We start from the raw sequence: 13,945 nt of genomic DNA, 5'->3' as shown, positions 1-13,945 counted from the left end.
CGTCTGTAGTGGGAAAGCTGTAGGAAAAGATTCTTAGAGATAAGATCTATGGGCATTTAGAGAATCATGGTCTGATCAGGAACAGTCAGCATGGCTTTGTGAAGGGCAGATCATGTCTAACAAGCCTGATAGAGTTCCTTGAGGAGGTGACCAGGCATATAGATGAGGGTAGTGTAGTGGATGTGATCTATATGGATTTTAGTAAGGCATCTGAGAAGGTTCCACAAGGTAGGCTTATTCAGAAAGTCAGAAGGCATGGGATCCAGGCAAGTTTGGCCAGGTGGATTCAAAATTGGCCTGCCTGCAGAAGGCAGAGGGTCATGGTGGAGAGAGTACATTCCGATTGGAGGATTGTGACTAGTGGTGTCTCACAAGTATCTATTGTGGGACCTCTACTTTTCGTGATTTTTATTAACGACCTGGATGTGAGGTTAGAAGGGTGGGTTGGCAAGTTTGCAGACACCACAAAGGTTGGTGGTGTTGTAGATAGTGTAGAGGATTGTCAAAGATTGCAGAGAGACTTTGATAGGATGCAGAAGTGGGCTGAGAAGTGGCAGATGGAGTTCAACCTGGAGAAGTGTGAGGTGGTACACTTTGGAAGGACAAACTCCAAGGCAGAGTAGAAAGTAAGTGGCAGGATACTTGGTAGTGTAGAGGAGCAGAGGGATCTTGGGGTACATGTCCACAGATCCCTGAAAGTTGCCTCACAGGTGGATAGGGTAGTTAAGAAAGCTTATGGGGTGTTAGCTTTCATAAATCGAGGGATAGAGTTTAAGAGTCGCGATGTAATGATGCGGCTCTGTAAAACTCTGGTTAGGCCACACTTGGAGTACTGTGTCCAGTTCTGGTCGCCTCACTATAGGAAGGATGTGGAAGCATTGGAAAGGGTACAGAGGATGCTGCCTGGTTTAGAGAGTATGCATTATGATCAGAGATTAAGGGAGCTAGGGCTTTACTCTTTGGAGAGAAGGAGGATGAGAGGAGACATGATAGAGGTGTACAAGATAATAAAAGGAATAGATAGAGTGGATAGCCAGTGCCTCTTCCCCAGGGCGCCACTGCTCAATACAAGAGGACATGGCTTTAAGGTAAGGGGTGGGAAGTTCAAGGGGGATATTAGAGGAAGGTTTTTACTCAGAGAGTGGTTGGTACGTGGAATGCACTGCCTGAGTCCGTGGTGGAGGCAGATACACTAGTGAAGTTTAAGCCACTACTAGACAGGTATATGGAGGAATTTAAGGTGGGGGTTTATATGGGAGGCAGGGTTTGAGGGTTGGCACAACATTTTGGGCCAAAGGGCCTGTACTGTGCTGTACTATTCTATGTTCCATGTTCTCTGTTGGTAAAGCAAGAAGTCTTCCCTGTACACCCGATGAGCTGGATTGCTGACTCAGAGTCAGCAAAAGGTGGGGTTCTGTGTTTTATGATGAACTCTTTGTGTGGCCCGGATGTAGCGACATTGTTGCACTCTTCTTCTCCTGAACTGGGACACTTAATGATGAAATACCGACCATTCTACTGAGCAAGGGAGTTTTCCTCTGTGATCCTGACTGCAGTGTACACATCCTCAAAAGCTAATGTTAATCAGACACTTGAGATATTGAATGCTGCCATCACCAAACAAGAAACAACCCATGCCAAGGCATTTCAGATCATGATCGGGGACGTCAATCATGCTTGTTTAAAGAAATCACTTCTCAATTATTATTAGTATATAATTACAGCATGAGATCTCCTGACGTACTCAACAACTGTGAAACTATAATGAGGAATGCCTACCATTCCATGCCAAGAGCACCATTCAGGAATCTGGTTACGTATCTGTCCATCCCTTACCTGCATATGTGCAGAGGCTAGAGAAAGGCTCCAGAGATGAGGACAACAAAGAGATGTTTACAGGAGGCAGAGGGGCATTTATGGAATTTCTTCGAGTCAGTAGACTATTACCTCTTACAAAGTGAAACCTAGCGACATAAGTCACAACAAGGCTTCACTCCCAGATGAACTCAATGCTTTCTATACTCGCTTTAATAGTTAGAATATGGACCAAGTCTCACAAACTCTCACAGCCACCAATGACCCTGTGATTTCAGTATATGTGAATGAAGTAAGAGCATCCTTCAGGAGGGTGAACCCATATAAATCATCCATCCTGGATAAGTATGCGTCCGAGTACTAAAAACATGTGCTGGTCAATTGGTTGGAGTATTCACCGACAACTTCAACTTTTCGCTTTGGCAGTCTGAGGTATCCACCTGATTCAAGCAGGCTTGAATTATATCAGTGCCAAACGTTGTGGTTTTTAACTCCAAAACATTAAAACTAATCACAGGAGATTGGGATGCATGAGCGTTTAGTTTTATTTCGTTTTTACTTTAGTGTGGCGCATACTTATGATGTAGTAGTGTAATGATGTATGCCATTCACGTACTTTTGCATGACCTGTAATGAATTATGTAAACAAAAAAGAATGGCTAATCAAACAATACTAGTCAAATATTACTGAAATATTAAACACACAGCACACATCCCTGCTTAGCTATAAACTACTCAATATAGAGTGCATCTCAACATATATAGTGTCAATGTCAGTTTAGTGTGTTTTGCTGGCATTGCTCATAGTGCGTTCTTTAGAGTTTGGACAAACATTTCTGCCAAGCCATTTGTAGCTGGTGGTATGGTGCAAGTGTAATATGTCTTATTCCATTCATTCTCAGGAATGACTGAAATTTTTCTGGAACAAACTGTGGCCCATTGAGACTGTCTAGATGTTCTAGATCACCAGTCTTTGGAAAGGGACTCCGCAACACACCAACAGTGCGTGAGAATGTAGTGGCGTCTATTGGGAATACTTTTCACCACTTTGTAGCTGCATCCACTACTACCAAGAAATTTGTGCTCATGAGTGGTCCAGCAAAATCCATTTCAATCCTCTGCCAGGTGAACGCAGGACATTCCCAGGAATGCTCTTGTATCTACTGGATGTGTTGGCATCCCAAAGAGTACATGGCAAACTGATCAAGCTGTTGATCTAACCTGGACCACCGGACAAATCTTTGAACCAATGTCTTTATTTTGACTATGCTTAGGTGACCGTTATGTAGCTCCTCCAACACTTCAGTCTCAGTGTGAACGGTTCAACAACTCTCAATCCCCACATAAGGCAATCTCTGTCAAGGGCAACTTAATCCCGGCTCTGGTGAAAATTGGGGATCTGGAATTTCTGCTGCACATTCCTGTCACTTTGGTTGCCAGTTAGACCTGAGACAGTATAGGGTCTGTCTGGATTCCCTTTGGATCATCTCTGTTATAATAAGGAGACTTTTGAATTGCATTATGGAGAATACGTCAAGGGGAGTGGTTTACTTTGTAATTTTTTCAAGTATTTCCTTTCCCAAGGGAAAAAGAGACAAATCATCAGCATTTTTATGATTAGTTTTCCTCTTGAATTTGATGTCACCATTTCCCTTACCTTTTGGAAAACTACCTCACACTCCTTTGTCCATTGTCAGTAATGTATTAATGAGTTCAAGTGGTGGAGCATAGTAGCCAGGTTTGACAGGAACTTGTTCCAGTAATTGACAAATCCTAAAAAGGACTGCAGCTGTGACACATCTTTTGGCCTTGGGGCATCCACCACTGCTTAAATTTTCTCAGCACACTTGTGTAGTCCTTGTGCGTCAATAGTGTAATCATAGTAAGTGATGCTTGGCTAAAAGAACTCATGCTATTGTGTCTTGCTCTGAGCCCATAATCTTCTAATCATTTTAACACCATCGTGAGATTTTGGAAATGTTCCTTCCCATCTTTACTGGTAACAATGATGTCATCCAGGTAACACTGAGTTCCGGGCAGCCTTGCAGCATCTGGGTACATAGCTTTGTGCCAAAGTGCAGGTGATACTCCAAAAATAAACCTATTTCAGCAAGCCCTTTGTGAGTGCTTATGCGGAGAAATACTTCAAACTCTTCTTCCATTTGCATCTGTAGGTAGGCTGCAGCTAAGTCCACCTTGTTGAAGTGTTTTCATCCAGAAAGGTTTGCAATGACATCCTTTATCCTGGGCAGAGAGTATTGATCTACTTTCAGTACTGGGTTGATGGTGAGCTTAAAATCACCACAGATCCTGACAGACCCATTCTTCTTGGCTACTAGGACCACTGGCAACGTCCATGTGCTCCACTCAACTGTAAAAAGAATTCCATAAGCCTCTATATGATCTAGCTCACTGGCTACTTTATCACAGATGCTATAAGGAACTGGACAGGCTTTGTAAACCTTGGTTCTGGCATTTTCATTTAACACTATTTTACTCTTGATGATTCAGTTTTCCAATGCCATCCTTTCACACTGCTATGGCATCATCCAGTACTGCTCTTAAGCTGCTTTCAGTTGGCTCTGCAGCAGGGGATGTGGCATACAAATGGTGGATGGATCTCAATTCAGGTCCTACGTGATCCCACAATGCTGGCCCTTCTGTTTTTACCACATACAAGCCCAATGCGGCTTGTTAGTTGTTGTATTTCCCTGTTACGAATGTCACTCCCACAAGAGTTATCGTTTCTCCAGTGTTCTTAAATAGATATCTGCAGGCTTCAATTCAATACCTTTGAACTGTGTTTTTAATATTTCAGTATTATTTGACTAGTATTGTAAATATATTGTGGCACGTCTAGTGCTTGTCGCTCTCACTTTCAGCTTCCACTGCTGGCTAGCAGTCTTGTGAAAAGGAGCGCTGAATGTGTAAGTCTCTCTCTGCCAGTGCATAGCCTCTCCAATGGCAAACCTCATGTAGTGCCTCCTCGCTGGTGACACATGGAAACTGACCTCTTTTCAGAGTCAGGCTGAACTATAGAGGATGAGAAGGAGGTCTGGCACCTGTACACATAACACACAGGCCCACCGGTGTGTGGACACGCCCTAGGGCTCATGAACCAGATCTCCATTTATGGGTAAATAGCCCCACTGGCTTGTGGGCAGTCTTGGGAGAGATGGAGGTCTGGGAGTAAACCCAGACAGCAAATCTGGAGTGGAGCCCTGAAGGCAGTTGGATGTCTTTGAACATTGTTCCGGCAGCTCCTGCATCCAAGCTGGTGCTAAACATTTTGCTTCATAAGCTTTCCTTTGGACTACACTGGTGAGACTGAGAGGAGGATCTTGATGATTGGGCATCTCAGGATCTCCATACCTCCACCCAGGCTTATGATAACAATCATCATCTCCCGTTGTCCTTCAAGACAGACATATCCCAACCACTCTTCTGGTGTAAGCTAAATTACTTGTCTATTGTTAGATTTCACATTATAAATCTCAAAGCCACCTGGTCCTCAGTCATACTCATCATACCAGGTTTTTCATGCGGATTACTCTTATCTTTGAAACTGCTATTTAACTTTTATCTATCTCTCTTCCCTATGCATTCCATTTACTTTTGTCTGCCCATCTTTTTATGTGCCCTACTTTGTTGCATTTTCTGCAAGTTTGGCACTTAAACCTGCATTACTCTGATGAATGTGAGCCCCTGCCACAACAGTAATACGATTTGTTTCTGTTTAGAGGTTGTGATTTGGTTTACGTTCACTTTCATCCAGACTGCAACTCATTTCCTCCCTGGCTACCATTTTCATTGATACAGCTATTTCAACTGCTTCAGCTAGGAGCCATTTTAAAATGCTTTCTTGTAAGATTCCACAAACTGATGGATCTCTCAGTGCACATTATTGAATGAATGATGCTCAAACAATATCTTCAATTCCACTTCATACACTGAAATGAACTCCTCTTCCTTTTGTTCCACCCATGAAATCTAAAGCATTCTGCAATCAATAATGGTTTTGGTTCTAAACGTTCCTGCATTACTTTCATGATAGCAGCAAAACTCATTTTGTCTGGTTTGGTTGAAGCAGTGGACTTCGAAGCAAACTGTATGCTTTTGAAATCCTTTGCTGTTATCATTTCAGAGAATTTCAGAGCAGCACCGCTACCTCCTTAGAGGTTTACAAAGATTCCACATGATATCTAAATCTTTAATCAACTTTGTATAGATATGCGGTGGAGAGTATATTGACTGGTTGCATCATGGCCTAGTATGGAAACACCAATGCCCTTGAATGGAAAATCCTACATAAAGTAATGGAGCACTCACAACATGCTGGAGGAACTCAGCAGGTCAGGCAGCATCCGTGGAAAAGATCAGTCGACGTTTCGGGCCGGAACCCTTCCTCAGGACTGTAGAGGGAAGGGGCAGAGGCCCTATAAAGAAGGTGGGGGGGGAGGGTGTAAAGGAGAAAGCTGGTAGGTTCCAGGTGAAAAACCAGTAAGAGGAAAGATAAAGGGGTGGGGAGGGGAAGCAGGGAGGTGATAGGCAGGAAAAGTGAAGAAAGAATAGGGGAAAACACTATGGGTAGTAGAAGGAGGTGGAACCATGAGGGAAGTGATAGGCAGCTGGGGGAGGGGGCAGAGTGACATAAGGATAGGGGAAGGGAGGGGGAGGGAATTAACGGAAGTTGGAGAATTCTATGTTCATACCAAGGGTCTGGAGACTACCTAGACGGTATATGAGGTGTTGCTTCTCCAACCTGAGTTTAGCCTCAACATGGCAAGCTATGTATGGACATATCTGAACGGGAGTGGAAAGCAGAGTTGAAGTGGGTGGCAACCGGGAGATCCTGTCTGTTGTGGCAGACGGAGCGGAGGTGCAAGACGAAGCGGTCCCCCAATCTGCGTCGGGTTTCACCGATGTAGAGGAGACCACACCAGGAGCACCGGATGCAATAGATGACCCCAACAGACTCACAAGTGAAGTGTTGCCTCACTTGGAAGGACTGTTTGGGGCCCTGAATGGTGGCAAGAGAGGAGGTGTAGGGACAGGTGTAGCACTACTCCCAATGCTCCCAGTGCGGCCTCCTCTATATCGGTGAAACACGGCGCAGATTGGAAAGGTTAGTGGGAACTTGGAAATAGCTTAGGTGGAATCTTGGTCAGCATAGACCAGTTGAGCCAAGGAGCCTGTTTTTGCACAGTGTTACTTTATGTCTTCATGAAGAGATCCTTGATAGTATTGCAAGTGTAGGAGCTTGGAGACTGAAAGGAATCCTCATTCTGAATGATCGACGAAATAATCCAAAGCAGCAGAATACAATGCTCTATCCAGTACCACAGTGACTTGAATGATAATCATAAATAATTTTGATTTGGAATTATCTACAATATCTGACCAGATGTCCAAAAATTTGTGTTCCAAACAATCAGTCTAAACGCTAAACATGAATTTTTGATACAAATAATTCGCTCTACAGGAAAATGCCAAGTCTTTAATGCAATACAATTGATAGCTATTGGTATGACAAAAAATAAACTAGAGATGATGTACGTTTTGGCTAATTTACAGATTTAAAAATTCACTACATCACATTTTTTTTTCATCACGAAGGTATATCAATTTAGTGAAATTGTATTATTACTGATTTATAAGCTTTCATTATAAATACAGAATTGCATTTGTCTTCTGGTGGTTTAATACTTTCACAGGTCTGCTTGGTGACTTGATTTTCCATTAGACAGCTCCAACTGCAGATGGCCAAGAAGACTCACCTAATCGTATTCCAAAGCAAATCATTCACAATCAGATCACATTTAAAAACACAATAATATCTCTTCAAAATGACACAAACTGTAATTGCTTGATTGAACTTTCTTTGATGTTACCTTAGAAATCATTGATGCAGGCTCAATATTTCTCATTATTTGGAAATGTGCCACATGATTTCAAAGAATCGAATGCCAGTTTTTGACAATTTGATTCTTCTCCATTTTGCCAACCAAAATGCACATTATGAAATCGAGCAAGGGGTGACCCATGGTCTGTAGAGATTATTCCATAACATAAGCTGTCCCTCTTTTAATTATATCTTGCCTATGCTGCACAAAGTTTCAAATGTATTCATTCAAATCCTTTAAAAATGTGTTTCTTCTGAGGAAATAGAGATTTCTCAAATAATGGGAATGATTCTGTGTATATGCATTTGAAAGTTGACTGAGAACCATAGTGATTACTTTAATTTGGATTTTTAATTCAATTTGAAATGTCATGGAAATTATATTTGTAAACTGCTGCTCCCATCATTCATGTAAATGTTGGTAGATCTATTACATTTTTCCAGGATTTTTACCAGTGCTCCATCAATTTGGAGAGTCCTTATTGGAATTCATATTCCTTGACACACTAATTATTAAATGAAGCTGCGAGACTATTACAAAGAACAAAATAGTGCAGTTATTGAGAGTGTACAACAGATCTCCTGACAGTCTGCTGAAGACAGAAGGCGAATTGCAAAAGCACTAAGGCAGTAGTGGGGGAAGGAGGTAGAAATTTAATATCCTTAACAATAACTAGGATAAAAACAGAGTAAAAGATAAAGAGGGACAAGAATTAAAACAATGTGTTCAAATTACCATTTTGGTATAAAGCAAGCCCAGAAAGAGGAGAAAATCTGCAGATGCTGGAAATCTAAGCAATACACACAAAATGCTGAAGAAGCTCAACAGGTCAGGCAGAATCGATGGAAAAGAGTAAACAGTAAGACTGTTGATTCTTTTCTATAGATGCTGCCCGGCCTGCTGAGCTCCTCTAGCATTTTGTGTGTGTTGCCAGAAAGAGGCAGTGTAGGGTAATGGTGAGGATGGGGAGTGTGGCTATTGTGGGAGTCGTTGGAGCAGGAGAAGGTAGGGAGAATAAGTATTAGAGGGAGATCATTCCTGTGGCAGTGATAATTTGCTTGGATTTAACATTAATATGGAAGAGAACCAAGATAATTTCAAGGAATACGTGTTCTAACCCAGAAAAAGGCAACATTACTACACTGAAAAGTCATTTGGCAAAAGTGGATTGAAGATAATGACTGAAAAGTAAATCAGTGTCAGAGTGAAGGCGGAACTTATGAAAGTGATTCAAGGCTCCCACTATAAGAAAGTGTGCTTCTGTCAACTCAAGAGCCCCCGTCTAACAAGGTAGATCCAGAGTACAGGAAGGCAAAAAGGGAAATTTATGTTAGGGGCTTTGTTAACTGAATTTAGAAAGCTGGAGAGTAATCAGGAAATGTCAGTATGGATTTATTAAGGGAAGGCCATGTGTGACCAGCTGCATGAAATTTTTGAGGAACTAAAGAGGACAACGTGTTTAATGTCATATGCATGGATACTTGTAGGGCTTTTTAGAAGGCTGGAAATTAAATCCAAAATTGGGTCGGTGGTAGGAAGTAAAGAGCAATAATTAATTAATATTTTAATACTAGAAGGCTGTTACCAGCAGGGCTCCATGTGGCTCAGTATTCAGCCCCTTTCTTGGTGTAATATGTGTTACTGGCTTAGACCTAAACACAGCAGGTGTGATGAAGAAGTTTGCAGATGATACAAACAATGGCTGCTAAAAAGAAAAACCTGACTAAGGGAAAATATAGATGGTTTAATCATCTGGACAGAGAATAGCATATGGAGTTTAATCCTCAAAACTGTGAGGTGATGCCTCTGGACAAGTGCAGCAAGATGAAGGAGCATACAGGATGATATTGGGAGTGCTGAGGAACCAAGGGGCAGAGAAGTACAGTATGATCCACTGACTGTTAAAGTAGTAAGGTAAGTGCATAAATAATCTCTTAGTTTAGATATAGAATACAAGATGGTATATTGGAAGTGTATGTATCGCTAGTTGGATTACTGTTTGACAACTGCCTGGAGAAAAGGTAAGATTTCGTTGGAGAAGCTGCAGGCAACTTTAGAATGACTTAGCCAACAATTTTAACTATAAAGAGAGACTGGTTAAAGTAGAGGTCATTTTCTTTGCAACAAATGATTCTGAGGTAAGACTTAATAGATTTGTATAAAATTATGAGTAAATGGGAAATACAATTTTCCCTTAGCAGGCAGGCCATATGACATAAGGTATAGATTTAAATAATCATCAGAAAAATTGCACAGGGGATGAGGAAAAGATTTTTCAACCAGATGATGATGTGTTTGAAATTTGCTGACTGAAGCGGTTAAAGCAGAAACCCATATCATATTTACAGGATACTTGGAAATCTGTATAGCTAAGGACCTAGAGCTGGTAGGTGGTATTACAGTGAGTAGCTATCTTTGACTGGCACAGATATGTTAGTCTGAATGGCCTCTTTCATTGTTACTCATGTTCCATGCGTCAATTTTGTTTTTATCCAGGATTTTCTGTTTTTTTAATTAATATTTGGAAGATATTTATTGCTGGCACTGGAATAGGAATCACAGGAATTGGTGGTTTGACCCACCTAATCCATACAGTCAGTGCAATATGCTCTATTGAGTTCCATGAACAAAAGCTCTGTCTCCTTCTCTTACATTATTCATCCAGCTATCCCCGATTATTCGCCTCTAATACTCGTTATGGGGCTGACTTCTGTATTCTCATCTTTCTCTGTGTAAAGGTGTTTTCTTCTGTTTTTCCTCATTAATTTCTCAATGACACTTTTATGTTTAAGGACTTTACTTTTGCTTGACCCCAAATAAATAAGTGCTCTTCTATCATCTTCATTAAAACTTTTCACAATCTTAATGACCAACGCTCAGTCTGTTCTACCTTTCCTGACAGGGATAATCACATTCTTACCATGTTAAAATAAATCACCTTCTTCAGTGTTTTAATAGCCTTTTAGTAATATGAAAACCAAAACCATGCACTGACTACAAGAGTAAACTGAGATTCAATGCAGAATAGTACATTTTTTCCTACTTTTCAACTCTATCCCTTTAGAAATAAATTGCAATGATTAGTTTGTTTCTCTTATGGCCTTATTATATACATTATAGAATATGATGCTAGTTTTAGCCATGTTGACTTGAAATTTTCATTAAAAATTAATTTGTTTCATTTGTGTCTTCTGTGGCAGAAAACCTAGCTTACCTAAAGCAAATGTTACCCACTATCTTCATTCTGGTTTCGTTATTAACTTCCTGATTTATTTGTGTACTTCTTCCTCAACCTTTCTTAGCGTGTAGTGTGTGATCGTTATTTTACCCTTGACCTTCATTCACATGGATTAATTATCACCCATACCCTTAGCCTCACCTCCACGCATTTTTCACTGGATACCTTTCAATTCAGGTGATGCCCAATAATGTGGCTTCTTCCTGTCACAGTACTGATTACATATACTGTCAAAAAGAAATCCTCTTGCTTTTGCCATTTCTTGGCCACAAGCTAATCTTTTCACAAACTTGCAATGCCTTGCATGATAGTTCAGAAATTAATCTCCTTGAGGACCTTTAGTTTCTGCTTCCAGTGCTTCCCTGTGCTGAACTTTTTCTATTCTCCTGTCTGTGCCATAGCAGCTAAATCTACACTCTGTTTTTACAAATTCCTTTCTTACCATCTTGAACTATTCCTTCTTGAAATTAGTAGGCAATGTATGCTCTGAGAATTTGAGTCATGGCTTGAGTGATGTTATACATTAGAGAATACACAATCCCACCTCTCCTCATTTTGCACCATTTCAGCTCGTTGAACTTCTGAGCCATGGCACATATGACAAGTAAATTATAACTTCTCCCAAACTGTCCAAATCCTGCTCCTTGTTTTCTGATCATTGCTTCTTGAAACTGTGCTTTTCTCTGGGATGTGATCATTTTCCAATTAACACTGTCCAAATGTTCCTTTCCCTCCTTTATATTGTAACATGTCTCAATGTATTCCAGCTCATCCACTTAGAGCAGGAATGGCTCAAGTTAAAGACATTTCCTATTGTTGTGTATTTAATATTTGAATAATCTTGTGTGTATACGTATGTGTGTATGTGTGTGTGTGTGTGTGTGTGTGTGTGTGTATATATATATGTTGAGTAAGCATTCTTGTTGACTTAAATAATTAATTACAGGTTATATATGTAAAAATGTATTAATTGCATGCATCATCACACTACCACATGATACACGTACACCTTGCTAGAAGTAAAAAGACAAAGTTTGACCTGTTTTTTGGACTCCCTACACCTTACTTTGAATTAGTTTAATGTTTTGAAGTTACAAAACATAACATCAGAATGGAAATCTGGAACAGACTCTACCAACAAACTTTCAGACACTACGCTCTCAATCTGCATTCAAGTTCAGGCTGAAGTTTATTGTCATCCAACCATACACACATATACAGCTAAAAGAATCAACATTCTTGCAATGCTACTGTAAAAGATAGTATATATATTATAAAGTATTATTGACACATTACCTTTAATGAGCAATAAAATATATTCTGTATGGAAACTTTCATGCTACTCCCCAACACTTTCATTTTGTTGGTTAGGGATAATCCAAACTAAAATGAAGTAAATGGCCTTGATAGAAAAACAAAATTACTTACTGCTTACTCACCTGATTTAATTATCTGTTCTTACTCCATTATGCTTTAACATATGCTTTGCTGCCTCTTGATAAATTAAGTGTTAGTCATTCATTACTCTAAATATTTGTTTTATTATTCACTTGGTGATAGATTTTTTAAAAATGTACACAATTCTTAATTTACTACAGATAGACTACTTCTAACATTCGAGTTCTGAAACCACTTGGAGATCTTTCTTAGGTAAAATCAATCATTACTCTTCACTTCCCACCACTGACCCAATTTTGGAACTAATTTTCAGCCTTCTGAACAGCTTTGCTAGTATCCACGCATATGACATTAAATGCATTGTCCTTTTTAACTTTCTTTTGTTAGTTTCTCAAAAGTTTTATTCAGCTGGTCACACATGACTTTCCCTTCATTAATCCATACTGACTTTTCCTGATACAAGCAGTTGTAGTATCCAACTCGCTTTATCTTTTGTTTGCAAAGAAACCATGGAGAAGTGGAATCAATTGATCTGTTCATAGGTAAATATAAGGAAGTACCAATTCGCTACATTATCTCTGAAACGGTTTATCCAATTATGTTTTCTGCAGCAGTGGATTGTGTCAACCTTGGCCCTACATGTAGAGTGACAGTAATAGTGCAAATTCCCAATCAAGGTCCCCAAAACAAGATTGATTAAACCCTGAGCACACAATTGCTGACTTCTGTGGTAAAATTCTCTGCTCCCCCATGAGATGTTAGCACGGCTGTCACCAATAAGCATCAAAGTCAGACAATGATTAGAGACATAGAGTCATTGATAACTGCAACACCCTCTAGTCCATGCTGAGACCATTTAAACTGCCTACTCCTATTGAGCTGCACCTGGACCATAGCCTTACATACCCCTCACATCCATCACTTGTCTAAACTTCTCTTAAATGTTGAAGTTGAAATCACATCCACCACCTGCACTGGCAGCTCAATCCACACACTCACCAACCTCTGAGTGAAGTTTTCCCTCATGTTTCCCTTTAACATTTCACTTTTCATCCTTAACCCATGATCTCCAGCTGTAGTCTCACCCAACCTCAGTGAAAAAGCCTGCTTGCATTTACCATAACTATACCCCTCATAATTTTGAATACCTCCATCAAATCTCCTCTCAGTCTTCTACATTCTAGAGAGTAAAGTTCTAACCTATTCATTCTTTCCTTATAATTCCTGGCAACATCTTTGTAAGTTTTCTCCGTACTCTTTCAATCTTATTTACATCTTTCCTATAGGTAGGTGACCAAAATTGAACACATTACTCCAAATTAGGCCTTACAAATGTCTTACAGAACTTCAACATAACATTCTAACTCCTGCACTCAATACTTTAATCAATGAAGGCCAATGTGTCAAGAGCTTTAGTTATGAGCCTGTCTAACTGTGATGTCACTTTCAAGGAATTATGGACCTGTATTCCCTGATCCCTTTGTTCTATGACACTCTTCAGTGCTATACCATTCTCTGTGTAAGACCTACCATGTTTGACCCTCCCAAAATGCAACAGTTCATCCTTGTCTGCATTAAGTTCCATCTGCCA

The sequence above is a fragment of the Mobula birostris genome, chromosome 2 (assembly GCF_030028105.1).
Source record: "Mobula birostris isolate sMobBir1 chromosome 2, sMobBir1.hap1, whole genome shotgun sequence".
Lineage (NCBI taxonomy): Eukaryota > Metazoa > Chordata > Chondrichthyes > Myliobatiformes > Myliobatidae > Mobula > Mobula birostris.
The sequence above is the reverse complement of the archived record's forward strand: the minus strand, read 5'-3'. Positions refer to the sequence as shown.